This window comes from Somniosus microcephalus, chromosome 7 (assembly GCF_052327205.1).
Source record: "Somniosus microcephalus isolate GS21.2 chromosome 7, FLI_Smic_1.0, whole genome shotgun sequence".
Lineage (NCBI taxonomy): Eukaryota > Metazoa > Chordata > Chondrichthyes > Squaliformes > Somniosidae > Somniosus > Somniosus microcephalus.
In genome coordinates this window covers 278813556-278840672 of record NC_140993.1, presented here as the reverse complement: position 1 = coordinate 278840672, position 27117 = coordinate 278813556, and positions in this window count along the sequence as shown.

Below are 27117 nucleotides of genomic sequence, written 5' to 3'. Positions count from 1 at the left end.
TAACTAATGATGCCGCTAATTCCATACCAGTGATGCCTCTTCCTCAACAGTCACAACAGCAGAATCCTCTTTGTCCTGCTTCTTGGTGTCCTACCTGTTGATGCTGAACAAGTACAATGGTTTTAACATGGGCCTAATTGTCATCATGATTAGTGTCATCAGCAATAGTTAAAGAGGATAGTAGGAATCTTCCCAGCAGTCATCCATCTATTAAAGAAAGAAAGAAGAATTGCATTTACGTAGCACATTTCACGAGCACAGGACATCCCAAAGTGCTTTACAACCAATGAAGTACTTTTGAAGTGTAATCACTGTTGTAATGTAGGAAAACACGGCAGGCAATTTGCACACAGCAAGATTCCACAAACTGCAATGTGATAATTACCAGATAATCTGTTGATGTGGAGATGCCGGTGTTGGACTGGGGTGGACAAATGTGAGAAGTCACACAACACCAGGTTACAGTCCAACAGCTTTATTTGAAATCACAAGCTTTCGGAGCACTGCACCTGACGAAGGAGCAGCGCTCCGAAAGCTTGTGATTTCAAATAAAGCTGTTGGACTATAACCTGATGTTGTGTGACTTCTCAGATAATCTGTTGGCAGAGGTATAACATTGGCCTGGAGACCTCCCCTCCTTTTCTTTGAATAGTGCCATGGGAACTTTTATGTCCAACTGATAAGGCAGACTTGGCTCCCAACAGTACGCCACTCCCTCAGTACTGCACTAAAGTGTCAGCCTTGATTATTGACTCTAGTGTCTGGAATAGGACACAGAGGTGAGAGGGCTACCACAGAGCCAAGGCTGACACTGAAATCAAATGTATCAAACTTTCTACCTTCACTCCAGCCCTTAAGCTATGCATTCTCTACCCATCTACTGCTGATTGCGATACTGCCTGATAGCTCAGAGCTGCTGTCTGTAAAATCTGTAAAGCAATCTGTTGTATTTGCTTTTTGTTGTGTTTTTGTTTCCTTCGTCTACACAAGAAAACAATTGTGCTGATAATTCAGAAATGTAAATACACAATCTCACACCAGTGTCGAGTGTAATCGACCCATACGTTCAACAGGCATTCTTGACTTCTGAAGGTCTTTTCTATGATGAAATTGGATCTTCCATGAACTTGTAAACATTCTTTAACCCTTAGACCTCTCGCATCTCCTTAATATTTCTGACCTTAAAAAGAGCTGACCACACTTACATTAGAACTACTTATTTCATTAACATAGAAACATAGAAACATAGAAGATAGGAGCAGGAGTAGGCCATTCGGCCCTTCGAGCCTGCTCCGCCATTCAATGAGATCATGGCTGATCATCCAATTTCATTACCCTGTCCCTGCCTTCTCCCCATATCCCTTGATCCCTTTAGCCTCAAGAAATATATCCAACTCTTTCTTGAATATACTTAATGAGCTGGCCTCCACCGCCCTCTGTGGCAGAGAATTCCACAGGTTCACCACTCTCTGGGTGAAGAAATTCCTCCTCATTTCAGTCCTAAATGGCTTACCCCTTATCCTTAGACTATGATCCCTGGTACTGGACTCCCCAGGCCATCAGAAACATCCTTCCTGCATCTAGTCTGTCCAGGCCTGACAGAATTTTATAGGTTTCGATGCGATCCCCTCTCAATCTTCTAAACTCCAGTGAGTATAAGCCCAATTGACACAATCTCTCCTCATACGTCATTCCTGCCATCCCAGGTATCAGCCTGGTGAATCTTCGCTGCACTCCTTCCATGGCAAGAACGTCCTTCCTCAGGTAAGGCGACCAAAACTGCACACAATACTCAAGGTGCGGTCTCACCAAGGCCCTGTACAACTGCAGCAAGACATCCTTGTTCCTGTACTCGAACCCTCTTGCTATGAAGGCCAACATACCATTTGCCTTCTTAACCGCCTGCTGCACCTGCATGCTTACCTTCAGCGACTGGTGCACAAGAACACCCAGGTCTCTTTGCATTTCCCCTTCTCCCAATCTATTGCCATTCAAATAATAATCTGCCTTCCTGTTTTTGCCACCAAAGTGGATAACCTCACATTTATCCACATTATAGTGCATTTGCCATGTTTCTGCCCAATCACCCAACCTGTCCAAATCGTACTGGAGTTTCACGACATCCTCCTCACAGCATACCCTCCCACCCAGCTTTGTGTCGTCTGCAAATTTGGAGATATTACATCCAATTCCCTCGTCCAGATCATTAATATATATTGTGAACAGCTGGGGTCCTAGGACCGATCCTTGCGGTACCCCACTAGTCACTGCCTGCCACTCGGAAAACGACCCGTTTATTCCAACTCTTTGCTTTCTGTCCGCCAACCAGTTCTCTATCCAAGTCAATACCTTGCCCCCAATCCCATGTGCCTTAATTTTGCACGCTAATCTCTTATGCGGGACCTTATCGAAAGCCTTCTGAAAGTCCAAATACACCACATCCACTGGTTCTCCCTTATCTATTTTACCAGTTACATCCTCAAAAAACTCCAGTAGATTAGTCAAGCATGATTTACCTTTTGTAAATCCATGTTGACTTTGTCCGATCCTGTCACTGCTTTCCAAGTGCTCTGCTATTACATCTTTTATAATGGACTCTAGCATTTTCCCCACTACTGATGTCAGGCTTACCGGTCTATAATTCCCCGCTTTTTCTCTACCACCTTTTTTGAATAGTGAGGTAACATTAGCTACCCTCCAATCCATGGATACTGTTCCAGAGTATATCGAGTTCTGGAAGATGACCAGCAATGCATCTACTATTTCTAGGGCCACTTCCTTAAGTACCCTGGGATGTAGATTACCAGGCCCTGGGGATTTATCGGCCTTCAGTCCCATCAATTTTCCTAACACCATTTCCCTAAAAATACTGATTTCTTTCAGTTCCACCCTTTCATCAGACCCTATGTTCCCCGACATCTCTGGGAGGTTATTTGTGTCCTCCTTTGTGAAGACAGAGCCAAAATGTGTATTTAGTTGGTCTGCCATTTCTTTGTTCCCCATTATAAATTCCCCTGATTCTGACTGCAAGGGACCTATGCTTGACTTCACCAATCTTTTTCTCTTCACATATCTATAAAAGCTTTTACAGTCAGTTTTTATGTTCCCTGGAAGCTTACTCTCATATTCTATTTTCCCTTTCTTAATTAATCCCTTTGTCCTCCTTTGTTGAATCCTAAACTGCTCCCAATCCTCAGGATTATTGCTTTTTCTGGCCAATTTATATGTCCTCTCTTTGGATCTTATGCTATCCCTAATTTCCCTTGTTAGCCACGGTTGAGTCACCTTTTTTGTTTTATTTTTATGCCAAACTGGGATGAAGAAATTCTGTAGCTCATCCATTCGGTCTTTGAATGTTTGCCATTGCCTATCCACCGTCAACCCTTTGAGTGCCATTCCCCAATCAATCCTACCCAACTCGCTCCTCAGACCATCGTAGTTTCCTTTATTTAAATTGAGGACCCTAGTCTCTGAGTCAACTACTTCATTCTCCATCTTAATGAAGAATTTGATCATATTATGATCGCTCCGACCCAAGGGGCCTCTTACAACAAGATTGCTAATTAATCCTTTCTCGTTACACAATACCCAGTCTAAGATGGCCTGATCTCAGGATGCGCCCTCACTACCTAGATATGTTTGGAAAGCTGTATAATCAGACTTAGTCTATTTAGGGGTGTTTTGTCCTCAGTTGCCTCCAAACATCAGGAACTGGGGAAGAAATGACACGTTCACCCTTTATTCAGCTCCGGCCCAGTTCTGAGATTGTGCAGTGTAGCACTTTGTGATTTGGATGTGCTTGCTGCACGTACCCAAATTTAAAACCTTTACATTTTTACAAAAGAAATCTGTTCCAGACAAACTAATAACCACTTAAATATAATCAAAATGTAAAATCCTGAAAGCAAGACAACACCCCAGTCTCCATAGCGAATGTACTTGTCACTTGGATACCCTGGTAATGGAATAGCTCAGCTATACCTTGCAAATGAGACTTTGGAATGTGGGAATAATCACTTCTACTTCGTGTAATATTCCTCAGTGTGCATCGGCAGATCCTGTTGAACAAATATAGATAACAGGCAGGGTGAATCCTGCACCCAGCTGAAGACTTACAGTACTTTAAGTTTCAGTCATGCCCTGCCTCCTTCACTTGGTTTCTGCTGTACTCTGGCCTCTGTTTTTCATATTAAGGATGTAGAAAGTGGCTTGAATAGTGCTAACTGACTAGTTAAAAACATCCCCAACCTGTAGTTAAGTCATTGTTAGAATCACATTAATAATAGTATATTTATTATATATATATAAAAAAAGTACTTGCACTATATAACTTATAGGGCCTTTCAAGACCTCAAAACTTCCAAAGCGCTTTACAGCCAATTAAGTACTTTTGAAGTGTAGTCACTGCTGAAATGTGGTAGACAATTTGTGCACAGCAAGATCCCACAAACAGTGTGGTCAGCTCTTTTTAAGGTCAGAAATATTAAGGAGATGCGAGAGGTCTAAGGGTTAAGAAAGAATGTTTACAAGTTCATGGAAGATCCAATTTCATCATAGAAAAGACCTTCAGAAGTCAAGAATGCCTGTTGAACGTATGGGTCGATTACACTCGACACTGGTGTGAGATTGTGTATTTACATTTCTGAATTATCAGCACAATTGTTTTCTTGTGTAGACGAAGGAAACAAAAACACAACAAAAAAGCGAATATTGACCAGATAATCTGTTTTAGTGATGTTGGTTGAGGGATAAATATTGGCCAGGACACCGGGGATAACTCCCCTGCTCAGCTTCGAAATAGTGTCATGTGATATGTTAGGTCCACCTGAGAGGGCAGACGTTTAACGTCTCATCCAAAAGACAGCACCTCTAACAGTGCAGTGCTCCCCTGGTACTGCACTGAATTGTCAGTCTAGGTTATGTAAAAGAATAATACATTAAAATATAGGATCCCTCGAATAGTTTAAGAACATCAATACTGCATCATAGTGTGACAACAGTACAATTAGAATTGTTCAAATTTAAAAGGAAAATACTGCACAGGTACCCTTGTGACAGGTTAATAGAGAACACCAGTCCATACCCTGTGTGATGTCATATCTAACCATGAATTAAATCATATACAGATTCAGATATGTGTGATTTTTCAGGTCTCTGCTCTTGATCTTGCTATGCCACCTTTCCATGGGATCCATGAAGCAGCCATTCTATATGTTTGAACCTGGAGAGATAGGCTATCCAACCATGGAGGGCATCACACTCAAGCCCATTTCTGTTCTCATTCATTGCCTACATATAGGAGCCATTAGACAGTGACCAGGGGTGCGAACCCTGATGGATGATTTTTTTCCCCCTCTCCCTTATCCTGAGGCCAATTCTAGCACCGTAACTGCAATCTGTTCAGACTGGTGACCTGGCACCTGGAACCTTTTGGTTTGTAAGGTTTAGAACTACACTAGACAGTGCCTTTACCCGTTCATGTGACCCTTAAATGGGATATCACGCTAGGACTTTTAAAGCTGTTCTATTTGAACAGTCAGTAAATAATTGTAGCGTTTTGTTTTTGTTTAAAAGTATTTGAAGAAGAAAAAGTGTAGAAACAGAGGACCTACCTTACATTGAAACATGTCATTGGAAAGGAATATGGCAGTTCCGGGCACTGTGCAATCTTGTGAGTTGGTGACTGTGGGTAGTCTGTTTGAATGTAGCTGCTGAAAGGACTGGTTTCAATTGGCTCTGTTTGCCGTGTCAGCCCTGGCTCAGTGGCAGCACTCTCGTGTTTGAGTTAAAGGGTTGTGGGTTCATCAGCCCCACTGAACATGAGTGGGGCTGATGAACCCACAACCCTTTAACCCTGGGTCAGTGCCAGACTGAGGGAGTGCTGCATTGCTGAGATGTTAGCCTAGAAATCGGATTGTGATCCTAGTGCTGTGCATGCTGCAGGTGCCTGAAGAGGCTGGAGGCACGGCCACAGAAAATCGGTCCGCCAGCCTCACTTGTTTATTATTGGCGAGCTACAGGCACCATTCGTGATCCCGGGAGGCACCGAGATTGGCTGGCTCGGATGCTGGCCAAGGTCTCAATGAGAGTCTAGGTGGAGCAAGCAATCGGGAGCTGAGCAGGCGGAGGCCGGCAGCAGCCCACAGATTTAACGTGGAGCCGGGTGGAGGACTCCTGCTGCTCCTGGCTCCACAATGAGGTAAGTAAAAAAATTAAAACTCTTCCCTTTAAGAACCACCAATTTAGGTGCCAGGCCCTTGAGAATACTGACTGCAGCATGCACGGCGCAAACACATTTTGCAAAGGGTAGCCTCAAACAGGCGTTAGGCCCGCATTTTGCATATACAAAAGGCCTAATGTCTGCTTCAGATGCCTGCCTTGAACGTCTATGCAGGAGCCTTTACCAATATGGCGGGTGGCACACTTCTGGCATGGAATGAGAGCACCATATAGGTGCCCATTGATGTGCATGCGTTAAATCCTGAAGTTGCGTTCAGTTTCAAAGGGGTAATAATAGCGAACACTGTTCATTCGCTGTTATTACCCACTGCAGATTCCGAGCCATAATGTTGTGGTATCTTTTACATCCACCTGAACAGGTGGACAAATATTGCTCTAGAATTTGGTAGGCAGGCACGATCAATCCTTGCGCTGAAAGAGTAGGCCCGAGGCCCACCTGAATATTGCGCCTCGGGCCTCAGTTACAGCAGGCTGGTGAGCTGCAGACACCTGCTGGGCATCCCCAGTCAGCTCGCCCTGAGGACCATTTGAATTTGGATAGGCCGCAGGTAGACCTGGTTTTGCTGAATGCCCGAACCGGCACTGCTATATTCAAGGAAAGCCAGCTTGGTAAGGGGGATGTCAAACAGGCAATAACCCTATATTTGCATTTGCAAAGGGGCTAATGCCTGTTTTAGACATGGGCCCTATACACCTCTTTTGATGCTTATATCAATATGGCACGCAATGCACTTCGAGCTCAACAGGAAATTCAAGAGAAACTTCGTTCCCCAAAGAGTGGTGAGAATGTGGAATGTGCTACCGTGAGGAGCTTTTGAGGCAAGTAGCATTGGTGCATTTAAGGGGAACCTAGGTAAGCACATGGGGGAGAAAGGAATAGAAGGATATGCTGATAGGGTGAGATGAAGAGGGGTGAGAGGAGGCTCGTGTGGAGCATAAACACCGGCATAAGCCAGTTGGGCCAAATGGCCTGTTTCTGTGCTGAAGACTCGATGGTGGCAAAAACAGGAAGGCAGATTATTATTTGAATGGCAATAGATTGGGAGAAGGGGAAGTGCAAAGAGACCTGGGTGTCCTTGTGCACCAGTCGCTGAAGGTAAGCATGCAGGTGCAGCAGGCGGTTAAGAAGGCAAATGGTATGTTGGCCTTCATAGCAAGAGGGTTCGAGTACAGGAACAAGGATGTCTTGCTACAGTTGTACAGGGCCTTGGTGAGACCGCACCTTGAGTATTGTGTGCAGTTTTGGTCACCTTACCTGAGGAAGGACGTTCTTGCCATGGAGGGAGTGCAGCGAAGATTCACCAGGCTGATACCTGGGATGGCAGGAATGACGTATGAGGAGAGATTGTGTCGATTGGGCTTATACTCACTGGAGTTTAGAAGATTGAGAGGGGATCTCATCGAAACCTATAAAATTCTGTCAGGTCTGGACAGACTAGATGCAGGAAGGATGTTTCTGATGGCCGGGGAGTCCAGAACCAGGGGTCATAGTCTAAGGATAATGGGTAAGCCATTTAGGACTGAAATGAGGAGGAATTTCTTCACCCAGAGAGTGGTGAACCTGTGGAATTCTCTGCCACAGAGGGCGGTGGAGGCTAGTTCATTAAATATATTCAAGAAAGAGTTGGATATATTTCTTGAGGCTAAAGGGATCAAGGGATATGGGGAAAAGGCAGGGACAGGGTACTGAATTTGAATGATCAGCCATGATCACATTGAATGGCGGAGCGGGCTCGAAGGGCCGAATGGCCTACTCCTGCTCCTATCTTCTGTGTTTCTATATAATTCTATGTGTTCAAATCCCTCCATAGCGTTCTCCTCCCTATCTCTGTATCATTCTCCAGCCCCACAACCCTCCCTATCTCTGTAACCTCCTCCAGCCCCACAACCCTCCCTATCTCTGTAACCTCCTCCAGCCCCTCCACCCCTCCCTATCTCTGTAACCTCCTCCAGCCCCTACACCCCTCCCTATCTCTGTAACCTCCTCCAGCCCCTACAACCCTCCCTATCTCTGCAACCTCCTCCAGCCCCTACACCCCTCCCTATCTCTGTAACCTCCTCCAGCCCCTACAACCCTCCCTATCTCTGCAACCTCCTCCAGCCCCTACAATCCTCCCTATCTCTGCAACCTCCTCCTGCCCCTACAATCCTCCCTATCTCTGCAACCTCCTCCAGCCCCTACAACCCTCCCTATCTCTGTAACCTCCTCCAGCCTTACAACCCTCCATGAATGCTGCATTCCTCCAATTCCGGCTTCTTGTGCATCCACGATTTCCTTCCCCCCTCCCCCATTGGCAGCCGTGCCTTTAGATGTCTCGACCCTAAGCTCTGTAATTCCCTCCCTACACCTCTCTGCCTCTCCCCTCCTTGAAGATGCTCCTTGAAACCTACCACTTTGGCCAAGCTTTTAGTCACCTGTCCTAATGTCTCCTTCTTTGGCTTGATGTCAATTTATTTTTCTGATTATGCTCCTGTGAAACGCAATGGGATGTTTTACTGTGCTCAACGCGCTATATAAATACAAGTTGTTGTTGGTGATACTCTCAGTTAAAAGGTGATACTTGAGTGGCAGTATTACAACACACTGGACAATCCACCCTAACCTGTTTTATAAGTTCTATTTAGAAGCTTTATTGTTGATGTTCAAGCTTATTTCCTCCTAGGAACATGAACTAAAAGAATGGATACTATCTCCGAGAATGCAGACACTGGCCTCATGTGAAGGCCCACATTAGCTTTGATAAAAGATGCTACCTTGAGTCAAGGCCAATTCTTCTGTGTTTGGGAATCTATTGAGGTCACGGATGTGGATGATCAACTGCTGCGGCCATAGCCTCACTTTCTGTGAATTAAATGTAATGTAGTAAATGTTCCTTAGGTATATCTTTTCCCCTCTATGCATGTTTATTCTGTTTGTGCATTTCTATATACAAAACTGAAGTGTGGGTGATGAGGAATCCCCTTTGATTTGCATCCCTGATTTCCTTGCCCCACCATTGACAGCCATAAAAACAGTGTTTTAAGTGAGGTCCCTGTTTGGGGGCTGTAAACAACATTTTTATAATAGAGCCATATTATATAAATGCCAAAGTGCCAGCCTTTGCTCAGTTGTAGCACTCTTCCCTTTGCGCTCATGCCCCACTCCAGAGACTCGAACATATGATCCAGGTTGACACTTCAATGCAGTACTGAGGAAGTGCTGTTGGAGGTGCCGTCGTTCAGATAAGACATTAAACTGAGGCCCTGTCTACCCTCTCAGGTGGATGTAAAAGATCCCACGGCAGTATTTAAAGAAGAGCAGTTCTTCCAACATTATATATCCCTCAACCAACAGCACGAAAACAGATTATCTGATCACTTATCTCATTGTTGTTTGTGGGATCTTGCTGTGTGCAAATTGGCTGCTGCGTTTCCTACATTACAACAGTGACTGTACTTCATTGGCTATAAAGCATGTTGAAACAGCCTGATGTTGTGAAAGGTGCTATATAAATACAAGTTATTTCTCTTTCTTTACAAAGGAGATTCACTGTGCAGGCACTGCTTTAATTTTCCCTGGTGTGAATTACTGTGAAAGGGCTATAGGATGACTGGCAATGTCCAATTGATAATACAACAATTAAAAAAGTGGCAAGGCCCAGAATGACTACAGACCTGTGCAGATGTAACTAAACCTTCTTATAACAAAGCCTGATAATACCAATCTCTAGTCACACAGAAAATGCTGGAAAAACTCAGCAGGTCAGGCAACATCCGTGGAGAGAAATTTGAGTTGACGTTTCGGGTCGAAACCCTTCTTCAAAACTGGAAAGAAAAGAAAATAGATCGAAGGCACCGTCCTTGGCCTCTTGTATTGTTCCACGGAAGCTCAACGTAAACTCGAGGAACAGCACCTCATCTTCCGATTAGACACTTTGCAGCCTTCCGGACTCAATATCGAGTTCAACAATTTCAGATCATAACCTCGGCCCCTATTACTTTTTTACTTATAATTTTTTCCACCCCTTTGTTTTGGGTCATCCTTTCCTCCCCCTCCCCCCTTTCCTTTTGTTTCTCTCAACCACCTGGCAGCTATCTCTTATCCTGCCAGTACACTTCACACCTAATCTCAGCCTATTACCATCTCGTCTGGTTTCTAATACCTTTTATTGTCTCTTACTTCTTTTGTCCGATTGCAGCCCTGCCTTCGATCTATTTTATTTTATTTCCAGTTTTGAAGAAGGGTTTCGACCCGAAACGTCAACTCAAATTTCTCTCCACGGATGCTGCCTGACCTGCTGAGTTTTTCCAGCATTTTCTGTTGTTTTTTTCGGATTTCCAGCATCTGCAGTATTTTGCTATCGCTCTAGTCACACAGTATTGTTTTGGGTAGGAGAAAACCAAACAGCAGTGACGACACGTCAAAAAAAGGATTTAATTTGCTTTAAAATGCTTTGGGATGCCTGAGGATGTAAAAGGAGCTATATAAATGCAAGTTATTTTTTTGTGTCTATTTCTTTTTCTTCTTTCACAGCCCACCTGGGTCTCAGCTGCTTTGGGATTATCCCAGTGAAATCTGGGCTATCCCAGCATCCATAGCACAAGGGTCAGGTCCAGTTAAAATATAAGCCTTGCACTGGATTTAATGCTGGGAGAGCCTCAGCGCCAAGGTCTCACTCTTCAGAGAGATGAAGGAAAAGAATGAACCATCAGCACAGCTCATGCAGGGAGTGAGATTGCAAATCTGAGGCAGGAGAGTGGGAGAGTGTGATCTCACACGTTCAAAGGAGCAGCTCTGGAAGGGCTTGCTCCTCATTGTTTACACTTGGAATCCAGAGTGACTTCTACTTGTCTGTTGTGGAGTTCCATATCTGAGGCCGGTCCTGTCTGGATCACTGCAATACTCAGTAACAGAGATGCTTTCCAGAGATTGTGCTGAGGCTGTGGCGGAGCCACCAGGGGGACTCTGATCTAATGTACATAATTATCTTTAACAAATTATTAGCTACAGAATGAATCTGTATCTGTGTTCATATCATTGCATGTACATAGCGCGGTCCCTTTAAGAATGAGACCAAACGCGATGACGTCATCACATTGATCACGTGATCCTCCAGCGGCGGGAAAACGTGATGACGTCATGACGTCAGGCTGGGGAGCCGCCCTGGCCAGTCCTCGTGGAGCCAGCAAAGAGTACAGACCTGTAATGTAGTTCTCCTGTGTTTTTGTTTTAAACTCTGTTGATTAGTATTAAACATCGTTTGTTTGACAGACTGACTCGATCTCAGTCCTTTAGTTAGGAATCTAGCCATTCCTACAGTGCTGACCCCGAATTTTCATGAACAATTTTCGCGGAAGAAGCGAAGCGCGACGAAACATGAAAGCAAACTCCGTGGCTTTGAAGCTCCCACAGTTTTGGGAACAACAGGCGGCCTCCTGGTTCGTCCAAGCAGAAGCACAATTCGAACTCCGAAACATCGTTGCGGATCAGACCCGTTACCTTTACGTGGTCTCCGCCCTCGACAGCTCCACGGCCTCACGGATCATCAGCCTGCTCGAAAACCCCCCAGTTGACAGCAAGTATAATACTCTTAAAGCATGGTTAATACAGGTCTTCGGGCTCACGAAGGCGAAGCGTGCCCGCTGGCTACTCGCTTTGCCCAGGCTTGGCGATTCCAAGCCATCTGAGTTAATGAGCCAGATGCTCACGCTCCTTGGCTCCGAACCACAATGTTTCCTCTTTCGGGAGTTATTTCTGAGTCAACTACCCGAGCAGGTTCAGGCTGCCCTCGCCAGATCGGAAGCCACAGATTGCGCAGCACTTGCTGCAGAAGCAGATACGATTTATGCGGTCACGCAGCAATTCTGCGCCGCCACGAGGCACCCCTCCCTCGCGAACGCTGCCCTGACGCCTCCATCCCCCAGCTTGTGCTTTTACCACGCTTGTTTCGGCGCGAAAGCCAGAGGCTGCCGCCCTCCCTGCAGTTTCGCGCCTAAAAAACCGACATCAACACCAGCAGCAACTCCAGAAAAGGAGGACCGAGCCTAAGGGACGTTCCGCGGCCGCGATGGCGATTGGAAATTCTGGGAAGCTCCTCTACATTACAGATTCCCTCTCAGGCCGGCTCTTTTTATGCGACACCGGGGCGCAGTGTAGCATCCTTCCTGCCTCAGCACTCGATATTCAGTCTGGGAGGCAAACGGCGGGTCCAGGTGTGCTTCGGCGGGCAACGGTTTCAGTGGGAATTTATCACAGCCAAGGTTTCGCAAGCCATCCTCGGCGCGGATTTCTTATGCGCCAACAGCTTCTTGGTGGATGTAAGAAATCGTCGATTGGTCAACACGGCCACCTTCCACTCCATCCCTTGCTTCCGCAGTTCCGCAATGTCGCACACTGTCTCCTGCGCATTGTCCTCGCTGGACGAGTTCACTCGCCTATTAGGTGAATTCCCGGAGCTGACCAAGCCCACTTTCTCCTCCTCGGCCACTAAGCATGGTGTCGAACACCACATTACTATGACTGGCTCTCCGGTTTACGCGCAAGCTCGGCGCCTGGAACCTGGCAAGCTCGTGGCTGCGAAGGCAGAGTTTGCCACGATGGAACGGCTGGGGATTATTCGCCGGTCGAATAGTCCCTGGTCCTCACCTCTCCACATCATCCTGAAGCTCGGCGGTGGGTGGCGGCCATGCGGGGACTACCGACGCCTTAATGACGCCACTACTCCCGATCGGTACCCGATCCCGCATATACAGGATTTCTCCGCCCATTTGGCGGGAAACTCAATCTTCTCCAAGGTCGACCTCGTCCGTGGCTACCACCAAGTTCCCGTACACCCGCAGGACATCCAGAAAATGGCTGTCATCACTCCCTTTGGACTGTTCGAGTTTCTACGGATGCCATTTGGGCTCAAGAACGCCGCACAGGCTTTTCAATGACTAATGGACTCGGTCCTACGGGATCTTCCCTTTTTATTTGTCTACCTTGACGACATCCTGATAGCCAGCTCTACCAAAGAGGAACACATCTGCCATCTCCGCACCCTCTTTCGGTGCCTCAGCCAACATGGCCTCATAATCAACCCGGCCAAGTGTCAGTTCGGCCTACAACAGATTGACTTCTTGGGCCACCGCATTACTTCGGAGGGTGCAATTCCGCTGCAGTCAAAGGTCGAAGCAATTACGGCATTCCCAAGGCCGCAGTCCACCAAGGCTCTTCAAGAATTCCTGGGCATGGTGAATTTCTACCACCGCTTTGTGCCCAAGGCAGCATGACTCATGCAGCCCCTCCACGAGGCCCTCAAAGGCAAGGCCGGAAAGGATACAATAGCCTGGATGGTCGAAATGGACAACGCTTTCGACAACACTAAAACCGCTCTAGCCAATGCAACTATGTTGGCGCACCCTCTGCCAGGTGCCACCATCGCCCTTACCACTGACGCTTCTGAGTATGCCATAGGCGCTGTGCAGGAACAGTGGGTCAACGGGACGCGGCAACCACTGGCATTTTTCAGCCGCCAACTCCGGCGCAACGAACGCAAATACAGCACTTTCGACCGGGAGTTGCTGGCGCTGTTCCTGGCTATCCGCCATTTCCGTTTTTTGTTAGAAGGACGTCCCTTCACTGCGTTTGTAGATCACAAACCACTGACCTTTGCCATGGCCAAGACCGCCGAACCGTGGTTGGCTCGACAGCAGCGACAGCTAACTTTCATTTCAGAATTCATGACAGACGTCCAACACGTAGCTGATTGCCTTTCTCGCGCGACCGTACGGGCGGTCCAGCTGGGCATCGATTATGCCCTCATGGCTACTGATCAGGCATCCGACCCTGAAACACAGGCGTAGCGCACCGACACCTCTAGCCTCCAACCGACCGATGTGCAATTCCACGCTGCAGGCACCTCATTACTCTGCGATGCCTCCATGGGAGATCCCTGCCCGATCGTTCCAGTCGCCTGGAGCCGCAAAGTTTTTGACGCCATACATGGGCTTTCGCATCCTGGCGTGAAGGCATCTGAAAAATTAATGTCGGCTAAGTTCGTCTGGAGAGGAATGCATAAGGATATCCGCGACTGGGCTAACACCTGCGTCGTCTGTCAAACGTCTAAGGTGCAACGTCACGTTAAGGCCCCATTGGCCACGTTCGCAGTACCAGAACGTCGATTCGACCATGTCAACGTGGAGCTCGTCGGGCTGCTTCCACCATCGCAGGGGTTCACACACATCCTCACCATGGTCGATCGTACTACTAGATAGCCAGAGGCAGTTCCTCTGGCATCTACTACGTCCGCTGATGTCGCCAGAGCATTCCTCTCCTCGTGGGTCGTACGTTTCGGTGTTCCGGTGGACATTTCTTCAGACCGCGGTCCACAGTTCTCTTCCGAGCTCTGGAACGCTGTGACCCAGGGTTTCGGCACCAAGCTTCACCGCACCACGGCCTATCACCCGCAGGCAAACGGTTTGTGCGAACGTTTCCACAGATCGTTAAAGGCATCGCTGAGGGCCAGCCTCCAAGGTGCCGGATGGGTGGATAAGCTTCCGTGGGTCATGTTGGGTCTCCGCACGGCACCCAAAGTGGACCTGCAATTGTCCGCCGCGGATCTCTTATACGGCCAGCCACTCCATGTACCGGGAGATTTCCTGCCGCTTCCAACTGAGCCGTGGTCCGCAGCCAACCAACTCAGCAGCCACCGGGAAACAGCCAGGGCTTTTGCGCCTATCCCAACTTTGCATCATGGCCTTCCATCTTCACACGTACCAGCGGAGCTAAAGAATGCTGAATTTGTATTCATTCATCATGATGCCCATAGGGATCCGCTCAAGGCCCCTTACACAGGCCCTTTTTGCGTACTGGAGACAGGCGACAAGAGTTTCTCTGTAGACATCGGTGTTAAACCCGACCGCATATCCATTGACCGTCTCAAACCGGCACACCTGGGCATCGACCGGCCAGTAGAGACCGCACAGCCACCACGACGTGGTCGACCTCCAGCTGCATCCACGCCAGACCGAAGGCTTCCATCCGCCAGCCCGCCCGCTGTTCAACAACGTCCACTCCAAGAATACAGGAGTCGCTCTGACAGGCTTGTCAGACCTCCTAGTCGATTGACTTTTACTGTTAAAGACAATTCTGGGGGGGCGTATGTGGCGGAGCCACCAGGGGGACTCTGATCTAAAGTGCATAATTATCTTTAACAAATTATTAGCTACAGAATGAATCTGTATCTGTGTTCATATCATTGCATGTACATAGCGCGGTCCCTTTAAGAATGAGACCAAACGCAATGACGTCATCACGTTGATCATGTGATCCTCCAGCGGCGGGAAAACGTGATGACGTCATGACGTCAGGCTGGGGAGCCACCCTAGCCAGTCCTCGTGGAGCCAGCAAAGAGTACAGACCTGTAATGTAGTTCTCCTGTGTTTTCGTTTTAAACTCTGTTGATTAGTATTAAACATCGTTTGTTTGATAGACTGACTCGACCTCAGTCCTTTCGTTAGGAATCTAGCCATTCCTACAAGGCCATATTACCACATGGCATTTCCTGTCCCGTGAGTTCACCCGGTGGGCCCTTGTCTCACTCTGTGCCCATGTCTGGCCAACACTGGGGTTGCATCAAATTCAGGAGTTGAGTTTCACTGATGCTAACCTGAGGAGACTGGAAGTGAATTTAATTACAAGGTTCAACACATATTGGCAAGTTCGTTGAGAGATCTGCGTAGGAGTCAGAGCCTGACGTTCATCTTCTAGACGGCTCCTATTACTGAGCGATATGAGTTGCTATTTCACATGCTGCGCTCTTTAGAAAACAGGAGAAACAAATGTTGCAAGTTGGTTTTGCAGCTAAGTGTAACATTTATCAGAGTAAGTGAAATACTATTAAATGCAAACAGTTTCACTGATGCCTGCAATCCCCCCCACCCTTTGTCTGCCTTTTGAGAGTGCTGAATAGTGGGAGAATACTCGGGCCATATTATGGGGGAGAAATTCGGTATTGCCCCGTTTGGGGCGCGATTATCGGCTGGGCGCAAAGTTTAGCGCCTGGCGCTAATTATCACCTCCGACTGCAAACTTGGCTTCTATCGCCCCTGGAGATGATTGGAGTGCTAAATCAGGCGCTACACACCTCTCAAGGCGCTAACGCCGAGGAGCGAGGTGCTACCTCAGAGCGCTGGCGAAGCTCATGTGATGTCAGTCAACAATGGAACACAGACACACTGGCGCCGGCCAGTTCTTAAAGGGGAGGGTTGGTCTTGCTCTCCATCCACATCCTGCTCATTGCAGTCTTGAATCTCGGCCTGGAGAGACCTGTACATCAAATCTGCTGGAGAGAACAATGGAGAGAACCAGGGAAAGAGCTCAGAGTGCAGCCCCCACAGTCTCTTCTAAATCGATACGAGGAAGGGCAAATCAGAAAAAACCTGCAAAGTGCTGCTCGGTACCCAAAACTCCTTCACACAGCATTGAATCTCTCCAGAAGTCTCTCTCTCTCTCTCAGAATGCGTGGTGCAAAAATTTCGCCGACAAACAAAGGCAGGAAGTGGTCGCCTTTAAATAGCGCTCCCCCAGTCCCTTTCCGACTGCAAAACGCTCCCCTCAACCTGTCGTTGCTAGCGGCAGGCGGTAAGACAGGGGGCGCCACTCAATATCCGGTCCGGGGCGTTACCGGGGCATTGCACGCTTGACTGAGGTCACGATCTGTGGGCGCAGGAGATCGTGGCGGTAGTGTTTAGCGCCGCCGCAAAATGTCTAGTCAATTTTGTGAGTGGCGCAAGCATCGCCGCGCCCGGGCGCCAGTTGCTTTGCGCCCCATTAGCGCCCTCTTAAGGCACTAATGGGAGGTGCAAACAACTGAATTTTTCCCCCAATGTATTCTTAATTTCTGAGGGTTGGTGCTGATCAAGTGTAATTAGGTGATACAGGTGAGAAGGGGCACCTTTCACCTCTGAGGATCAAAGGTCAAGTCCCCCTTCTGATCACTGAGGGTCCTTTCAAAAGTGAACAGAGATCTTTTGACTAAATGTAACTCAGTCTGCAGCGGGCATGGGATTCCTATTCCTATTATGTCCGTGTATAATTGAGACACGGACTGCAGGAGTTGATTATAACAAGTCTTTACTGAATGGAGACAACCTGGAAACTGAAACTACAGAAGCCTGCTAGGGCCTTTTATACAGGGGTGGTCACTGCCGGTACTGCAGTCTGAGACCAGTTATTCCCTTAAAGGTGCATACACAACAATTCCTCCCCTTTTAGATAAACAGTACATAACATTCATTTAACAACTAAATAATAACTAATTACAATTACAATTACGGTTGCTAGATACATTGGTTGAAGTTAAGCAATTATAAGTTCAGTCTTTGAGGAGGCTTCCTGATTCTGTCTGGATAACGCCTCTTTGGGATATCAGGTTCTTCTGGCAAGGTTAAGTCGGGTTCAATGTCGTTGTTTGGTTCATCTGCTTCCAATATCACCGATTCTGAGGTAGATGCAATTGGTACTTCGGTTTCATCGCCAGGTGTATCAGATCGTGGTGTGGAGTTGACGTTTTCCAGTGACTCTAGAATCTGGTCAGCATGGCATCTTACAATGCTCTCTCCAACATCCACGGTATACATTAAAGGTCCTTGCCGTGTACAGATCGTTCCTGGCTGCCATTTCTCTGTGCGGTAGTCCCGGGCCAAAACTGGTTGACCTATCTTAAAACTCCTGGTCGGCCTTTCATTCATATTCTGAAACTGCCTGTTCTCCACATCTCTTCTGACGTTTGCCTTAACCAAATCCAAGCGGCATCGTAGTCTTCGATTGAAGAACATCATGGCTGGAGTTTGGTTGGTAACCGCATGTGTCGCATTCCGGTAGGCAAACAAGAAGTTATCCACCTTGTGTTGTAGGGGTATATCTTCATTACACATTGCCTTGATAGCCTTCTTGAATGTTTGAACAAACCTCTCGGCCAATCCATTAGTGGCTGGATGATATGGGGCGGATGTGTAATGCTTAACACCATTGTTCTTTAAGAACCTCCGGAACTCTTCAGACACAAACTGTGGTCCATTGTCAGAGCAAATCTGTTCAGGCAGCCCATTCCTGGCGAATATGGTTTGTAAGACTGTGATAGTTTTTCTGTGGTTGTTGAGGACATTTTTATTACCTCTGGCCACTTTGAATGTGCATCCACCGCAATTAAAAACATCGAGTCCATAAAGGGACCAGCAAAATCAATGTGCACCCTTTGCCATGGAGATGAGGGCCACTCCCATGGATGTAGAGGGGCTTGTGGTGGGGTGTTTTGGACCTTCTGGCATCCTGTACAGCTCTTGGTCATCTCTTCGATTTCTCTATCGATTCCCGGCCACCACACAAACGCTCTGGCTAAGTTCTTCATTTTTACCCCTCCCAGATGACCCTCATGAAGCTCATTGAGCACTCTATCCTTCAATTTGGGTGGAATTACTACTCTGGATCCACACATCAAGGTTCCTCTGCACACTGACAGCTGTTCTCTTCTCGGCGAGAATGCTGGCAGCAGTGGTTCGCCATGTGCTGGCCATCCCTTCACCGTTAAATCATAGACCCAGGAGAGTGTCGGGTCATTTCGTGTTTCCTTTTCTATGTTTGCATTCGTCACAGGGAGACATTCGACTATAGTCGAGTGGAATAACTCCACTGGATCCACTGCCAGTTCTTCTTCCACCGTCGGCAACGGTAGGCGCGACAATCCATCAGCATTCCCATGCTGTTTAGTTCCTTTGTACTCGATGTCATATTGGTGTGCCCCTAGGAAAAGGGACCACCTCTGTAGCCGTTGTGCCGTCATTATCGGTATGCCCTTCTGAGGGTTGAAAATGGAGACGAGAGGTTGATGATCAATTAGTAGAGTAAATTTCTGACCGTGTAGGTAGTGATTGAACTTCTTCACCCCCCACACCAGGCTGAGGGCCTCTCTGTCAATCTGGGCGTAGTTACGCTCGGCTGAAGTTAACGAGCGTGATGCAAAAGCTATCGGCCTCTCTGAACCATCAAGGAATTTATGTGACAGTACCGCCCCAATGCCGTAGGGAGACGCATCACACGCCAGTCTTATCGGTAGTGATGGGTTGTAGTGAGCCAATACTTCTCTTGAAGTGATTAGGTCCTTACTCTTCTGTAAGGCCCGCTTACATTCATCGCTCCATTTCCATGCTACTCCCGTTCGTAGTAGGGCGTTCAGTTGATGCAGAATTGTGGACAAATTCTGCAAAAACTTATGGTAGTAATTCACCAATCCGAGGAATGACCTCAGTTGCGACACATTTTCAGGCGCTGGAGCCTTAACTACCGCTTCAATTTTGTCAGGGGACTTATGCAACCCCTCTTCATCAATCACGTGGCCACAATACAATATCTATTTCTTAAAAAACTCGCACTTGGGGCGATTGGCTCGTAGCCCATGTTCACGTAGTCTAGTGAGCACCTGCTCTAGGTTGGCAAGGTGTTCACTGTCATCTTCACCTGTCACTAGGAAGTCGTCCAAGTAACACTGAGTCCCCGGAATCCCTTGCAGGACTTGTTCCATCGCTCTTTGCCATATCGCCGGAGCTGATGCTACTCCGAATACCAGTCGATTATACTGGTAAAGACCTTTGTGAGTGTTTATCGTGAGATACTTCCTAGAGGATTCTTCAACCTCCATCTGCAAATATGCTTGTGCTAGGTCAATTTTTGTAAAACGCTTCCCTCCAGATAGTGAGGCGAAGATATCTTCTATCCTTGGAAGAGGATATTGTATTGTGTGAAGGACTGGGTTCACCGTCACCTTGAAGTCCCCACAGATGCGAACCTTCCTTGGCTCCTCAGACTTATTGTTTAACGTTTTCTTCATGACAGGAACTATGGGTGTCTCCCACTCGCTCCAGTCTACCTTAGATAACACGACTGCATTCTCTAGATTCTCCAGCTCTGCCTCGACGGTTGGGCGAATTGCATATGGTACCGGTCTTGCTTTGAAAAACTTGGGAATTGCATTCTCCTCTATTTTTATCGAGGCGGTTACGCCTTTAAGAGTGTCCAGTTCTTGTTGAAATACCTCTTTGGCGTCAGCTAAGATTGTTGACAATCGTCCAGGAGTGACGTTGTCATTCTTTTTACCAGCCACCGTCAGTGCCTGAATGGAGTGCCAGTCTAAACTTATCTTTCTGATCGATTCACGTCCCAATAACAGTGGTCCACCATCTTGCAGAATGTAGAGATACAATTTCCGTATTTTCTTGCCGTTGTATTCGACAGGCGCCCTTATTTTTCCTCTGGGGTATACTTTTTGCCCCGTATACATCCTCAAGACAATGGATGTCTCTCTCAAGGGTATGTGTGAGAATAGCCGCTCGTAGTCTCGTCGATTCATGACGGTTAGAGCTGATCCTATATCCAATTCCATTTTGACTTGGGACCCTGCTATCATGAGGGTGACCCAAATGGTTCGGTGATCCTCTTTTGCGATTACGTTGTGAAGTTTGAGACAGCTTAGTCTCTTGTTCCCGGATTCACTATCGCTCATCTGGTCTTCGGAACTACTGTCCGTCATCTTTTGTACTTTCCTGTACGGTTCCTTAGTAGCCTTTTTGTTGTCGTTGGTCTTCTTCCCAGACCTGCAAACTCGTGCAATGTGTCCCATCTTTCCGCATTGCCTGCATATTTTGTCCTTGGACCAGCAGTCCTTCTGGTCATGGTTTGTTCTGCCGCAGCGATAACATTTTGCAAATCCCCATGTCATTTCGTGGGTGCCGTATTCCTGTGGCTTTTGTTGTATTTCCGCAGCTCCCCTTGCTGCTGCTTCGTACGATACTGCCACGCTGAAAGCCTTATCTAGCATCAGCTCTTTCTCTGAGAGTAACCTCTTCTGGGTTCCTTCACTCAGGAGTCCACAGGCAAATTTGTCCCGTAAGGTATCTGCCAGTCCTGCTCCGAACTGGCAGTGCTTTGATAGCTTGCGTAGTTCCGTAAGGTAATCAGCATTGCTCTCATTTTTATGCTGATTTCTCCTGTGGAATTTAAATCTTTCTGCTATCAGCAGCGGTGTAGGATTTAGGTGTTCCTGTAGGATAGCAACAATTTCGTTAAAACTCTTCGCCTTCGGTTTGGCTGGAGTAATCAGGTCCCGCAATAGGCCGTACGTTCTTGCGCCCATTAAATTTAGCAATACCGATGCCTTTTTCTCATCGGCTATTTCGTTTGCCTCGCAATATACCTCGACTCTTTCCACATACGTGGTCCAGTCTTCTATTGCATTATCGAAGGCAGTGATATTGCCAGTCTTTGGCATCTTGAAACTCTAAGATGGCGCCTCCCGTGCTTTGCCTTCGTCCCCGATGGATCAAAATGGCGCCTCCCGCGCTTTTCCTTCTTCCCCGCCGAGTTAAGATGGCGCCTCCCGCGCTTTCCCGCCGCTGCCGCTGCTGCCAACGCTGTTGCTGGCGATTATATTTATTTTACTATCCTGTAATGGCGACGCCCTATGGTCTTCGTGCCTCCCCGATCGCTGCTGCCAACGCTGTGCTCCGCGGTATTTTTATTTTTCTATCGCGCTTCAATATTTGCTCCGTTAATTGAAGAACCATTCCTGTCATGGAGCGGACCCTCTGGAACACTTCCCTCCCTCTTCTTAGGTCCGAACGCTGCCCGGCTTCGAAGCACCGGCCGCGCCCTGTGTGCTCCACCCTCTCTCTCTCTCTTTGCTTCCCGACTCGCTGCCCGGCCCCGTTGCAGAGCCACCCGATCGAGCTCTAGCCCGCCGCAGCCCAGGAAGGATCAGTGCACTACCTGCCACTAGCCCGATTAGCTGGGAAACCACAGACTGGAGAACCAAGCCTGGCTCTCGACAGTCTCTCCTGCACTTTTCAATTCGATGATATGGAGGGCGGTTGCCCACGGTCGACGCCCGTTTCTCGAGTTTCTTTGGATTATTTTTTTTTTCTTCTGGCTTCGACCTTCAATAACGTCGTCTGAGGTGCTGCCGAGTTGCAGGTAACTTCGTTTCTTACTCGTCGTCAGTATTATGTCCGTGTATAATTGAGACACGGACTGCAGGAGTTGATTATAACAAGTCTTTACTGAATGGAGACAACCTGGAAACTGAAACTACAGAAGCCTGCTAGGGCCTTTTATACAGGGGTGGTCACTGCCGGTACTGCAGTCTGAGACCAGTTATTCCCTTAAAGGTACATACACAACAATTCCAGCAAACATATAAGGCCGGAATTTTAACTTGGAGGTGGGTGGGAAGCAGGAAAGTGGTCTGGAAACCTGGGAGAATGGTTTTTCCGTAGGCCCTGACGAATTTAATGGCAGGATTACATAGGATATACGGCATACGGCACAGAAACAGGCCACTCGGCCCAACCAGTCCATGCCGGCGTTTATGCTCCACTCGAGCCTCCTCCCGTTTTTCCTCGTCTAAATCTATCAGCGTAACCCTCTATTCCCTTCTCCCTCATATGCTTGTCCAGCCTCCCCTTAAATGCATCTATACTATTCGCTTCAACCACTCCCTGTGGTAGTGAGTTCCACATTCTCACCATTCTCTGGGTAAAGAAGTTTCTTCTGAATTCCCTGTTGGATTTCTTGGTGACTATCTTATATTGATGGCCTCTAGTTATGCTCTTCCCCACAAGTGGAAACATTCTCTCTGTATCCACTCTATCAAAACCTTTCATCATTTTAAAGACCTCTATTAGGTCACCCCTCAGCCTTTTTTCAAGAGAAGAGACCCAGCCTGTTCATCCTTTCCTGATATGTATACCCTCACATTTCTGGTATCATCCTTGTAAATCTTCTCTGCACCCTCTCCAGTGCCTCTATATCCTTTTTATAATATGGCGACCAGAACTGTACGCAGTGCTCTAAGTGTGGTCTAACCAAGGTTCGATACAGGTTTAGCATAACTTCCCTACTTTTCAATTCAATCCCTCTAGAATTAAGCAGAGCATAATTAGCATTTCAAAGCTCTGCTTCCCGCTTGCAGACAGCCAGAGTGAGAGGTTGGCTGGCTGTCGGGTGGGTAGTCCTGCGGCACTAGGCCACAGAAAGAAGAGAGGGAGGGATTGGGGCTGGAGGATTGGGGCTGGAGGGGGGAGGTCAGAGGAGGATGGGCCATGTGGGGAGGCCGGGAAGGCGATCGAGGGTCGGAGTGGGGAGGTGGGAAGGCCGGAGGGGAGATCGGATGCCTTGAAGAGGGGGGAGATTGGAAGCCTTGTTTGGGGTGTGGTTCGATCGCAGGAGGTGGTTGAGGCAGGGATGCTGGAACCAGCAGATAAGTGGAAAGGCACTTACCTCCTGTATCCAGCAGCCCTCACCTCCCTTTAGCTGGTGGGTTTCCCGAGGCCTGGGAAATCCACCCGCCCATGGTTAAATTTGAAATGGTGGATTACCATGAGACACTGAGTGGCATTATAATATTTAAATGGGAGACCCACCTCCTGGGAGTGGGTTGGCTGCCCACCCACCCACCGTCCCACCTCCATTAAAACCAGAAGTGGGCAGGTTGGAGGTGGGTTTGGGTTAGATTCCGTTTTTTTAACTCTTTAACATCCCACCCGACCCCAATCCACCCAATTTTTGGAGTTAAAATTCCCCCCAATTGATCGGATGGCCTCCATCTGTGCTGAATGTTCTCTAATTCTATTGATAAATATGAAATACAAATGATGCACGTAAAATCTAAATGAAAGACATGAATGCTAATGTTATACATGAAATACTAATGATATACTAATGATAGTCCTTCTCTTCCTTTAGAACCATCCTTAACCTCTTTGACCAAGCTTTTGGTGACCCCTCATAATATCACCTTTGGCTCAGAACAGCTTCTTCTTTGGGGAGTGAGATCATCCCTTTACAGTGCCACAACACCTGGCAAACAGAAGAGTTCTTAACCTATGGTATGATTAAGTTAGAGCTATATAGAATGACCTACAGCCCTCGAGATGATTTAATTAGCAAAGATTTTTTGGGACATTACAGACAAAAAGATCCAGATCTGAATGGCAGGACTGACTGGTATTTGTACTTCGGCTTGTCCCTGATTTTCAAGTGCAGGTGAGTTGCCTTGCTGATTGTAGGGAATAAAAACGTCGTAGCACCAAGGGGCGTGCCAGGTCGTAGCACCAAGGGGAGTGCCAGATTGTAGCACCAAGGGGAGTGCCATGTCGTAGCACCAAGGGGAGTGCCAGGTCGTAGCACCAAGGGGAGTGCCATGTCGTAGCACCAAGGGGAGAGCCATGTCGTAGCACCAAGGGGAGTGCCAGGTCGTAGCACCAAGGGGAGTGCCAGGTCGTAGCACCAAGGGGAGTGCCAGGTCGTAGCGCCAAGGGGAGTGCCAGGTCGTAGCACCAAGGGGAGTGCCAGGTCGTAGCGCCAAGGGGAGTGCCAGGTCGTAGCACCAAGGGGAGTGCCAGGTCGTAGCACCAAGGGGAGTGCCAGGTCGTAGCACCAAGGGGAGTGCCAGGTCGTAGCACCAAGGGGAGAGCCATGTATTAGCACCAAGGGGAGTGCCAGGTCGTAGCACCAAGGGGAGAGCCATGTATTAGCACCAAGGGGAGTGCCAGGTCGTAGCACCAAGGGGAGTGCCAGGTCGTAGCACCAAGGGGAGAGCCATGTATTAGCACCAAGGGGAGTGCCAGGTCGTAGCACCAAGGGGAGTGCCAGGTCGTAGCACCAAGGGGAGAGCCATGTATTAGCACCAAGGGGAGTGCCAGGTCGTAGCACCAAGGGGAGTGCCAGGTCGTAGCACCAAGGGGAGTGCCAGGTCATAGCACCAAGGGGAGTGCCAGGTCGTAGCACCAAGGGGAGTGCCAGGTCGTAGCACCAAGGGGAGTGCCAGGTCGTAGCACCAAGGGGAGTGCCAGGTCGTAGCACCAAGGGGAGAGCCATGTATTAGCACCAAGGGGAGTGCCAGGTCACTCTCAAATCATTTGTTCTCTTGGTCATTTTCCTTGAAGAGCTTAGGAAAGAGAGAATTCCTGAGCATGAAGGCACCATGGCAACTTCCAGTGAGTCTGACATTGGCATACAGGATTCTCTGTATCTGGTCACACACAATCTGTACATTCAGCAAGTGGAAGCCTTCCTATTCAGAAAGTTTAGGGTGTTTACTGTAGGAGCTCGCAGTGGTGCACGAGTACCATATATTGCACCCTAAAATTTGGGGAACCCAGCAATATCATAAAACTGAATGAACCTATGAGACTGCTGCCTTGCCAACTGGATGAAATCCCCAGCCCTTTGGCTAAGTGTGTCAGTTACCTGATGAATGTGTGCTAAAGTGCTACCCTGAAAGATATACAGACCCCCCCCCCACCCCACACCCCCACCAAGCTGCTTGAAATAAGCCTGTGGCATAAAATGCTGAGTGCTGTTGCCACTTTCACAGCCGCAGGCAGAGACGTGCAGGGAAATGATCTGGGCCGCAAGTTTTCAAGTAGATATTGGCACAGCTCCTCATCATCTCTTTAGGGAAGGGCTCTCTTCTGTTGCAGAGCTCTTCATAGAATCTGTGTTCCATGTCAATTCTTTTTTTGGGCAGGGTAATGTCTTGCGGGGCACATCCTCCTCATATGCTGCCACATTCTGCTCTCCTCCGTCCTCCACTGCTCTTCCTCCTCATCCACCATTGAAATTGCAAAAACAAGGGAATTCTCATTGGGAATCCAACACCACGTACCCTGTACTCAGAATCTCTCACTTTGGGTGTGGGAACAAAAATATTGCAGTGTTCTCATAGGCCTTCAGGCTGTCAAAGGCAAGTTCAGCTCTATCCAGGTGAAAGGTAAAACAAAAGGCAATAAGCTTTTTTTGTAATTCTAGCAAGTTTCTTCAGGCTGCAGGCTCCAATGATGATGCTGGCACCAGGTGCCGCTCCTTTAACTCCCAGTGCAGTATTGAGGGAGTGCTGCACTGTTGGAGGTGCCATCTTTCGGATCAGACATTAAACTGAGGCCAATCTGTCCTCCCAGGTGGATGTAAAAGACCCTGGCCGAGAAATTGGATTAGACCCAAAAACAGGCGGTGTCAAAGGCCAGCGCTATTTGCAGCGCTCATTCAAAGTGGTCGGGGAACACGCAAAATTCATGCTGCCTGCTCATTAGAATGATTGCAGCGCTGATCTCAGCGCTAAATGCGCTGCCGATTAGCTTAGCGCTGAACAGGTGGACCAATATCGGGTGCAGTCTAATGGCCAGTAATGTTTGGCCGAGGCTCTCTGCACTAGTTAAAGGGAAGGTGCTTTTTTGCAGCAGCACCTCATTGTCAGTCAGGCTAAAAACATTGCTCAGCAACCTAGGGAGTGAGCACAAAGGTTGTCGGACGCTTCACTGGAGGCCTTGGTCATGGCCGTTCAAAGAAGACAGGTTGTACTGTTCCTGCAGGATGGCAGGAAGCCATCCAAGGCCACTTGCAGAAGGCTCTGGGAGGAGATAGCTAACAGTGTGGTCCCAAGGACATGGATCCAATGCTGGAAAAAGTTTAATGACCCCAAGGTGAGTGAAGGCTTCAGCAAATGCCATATCCCACCATCTGCACCACAAGCCTCACACACTGCTCAATGCACCACACCCCCAGCACTCACCTACCAACAATCTCTACCCATCACCTGTCATATCTCACAATTATGGCTTCACTTCACCCTCACAAACTTATCACTGATGCAACACTGACACCCACATCTCACACCTTGCACATACTGACAGCTATTCAACTGTGGTAGGTACATCACCCAAACACATTGCACGACACTCACTGACACACACATCACCCAAACACATTGCAACACACTCACTGACACACATCACCCAAACACATTGCACCACACTCACTGACACACACAGCACCCAAACACATTGCACCACACTCACTGACGCACA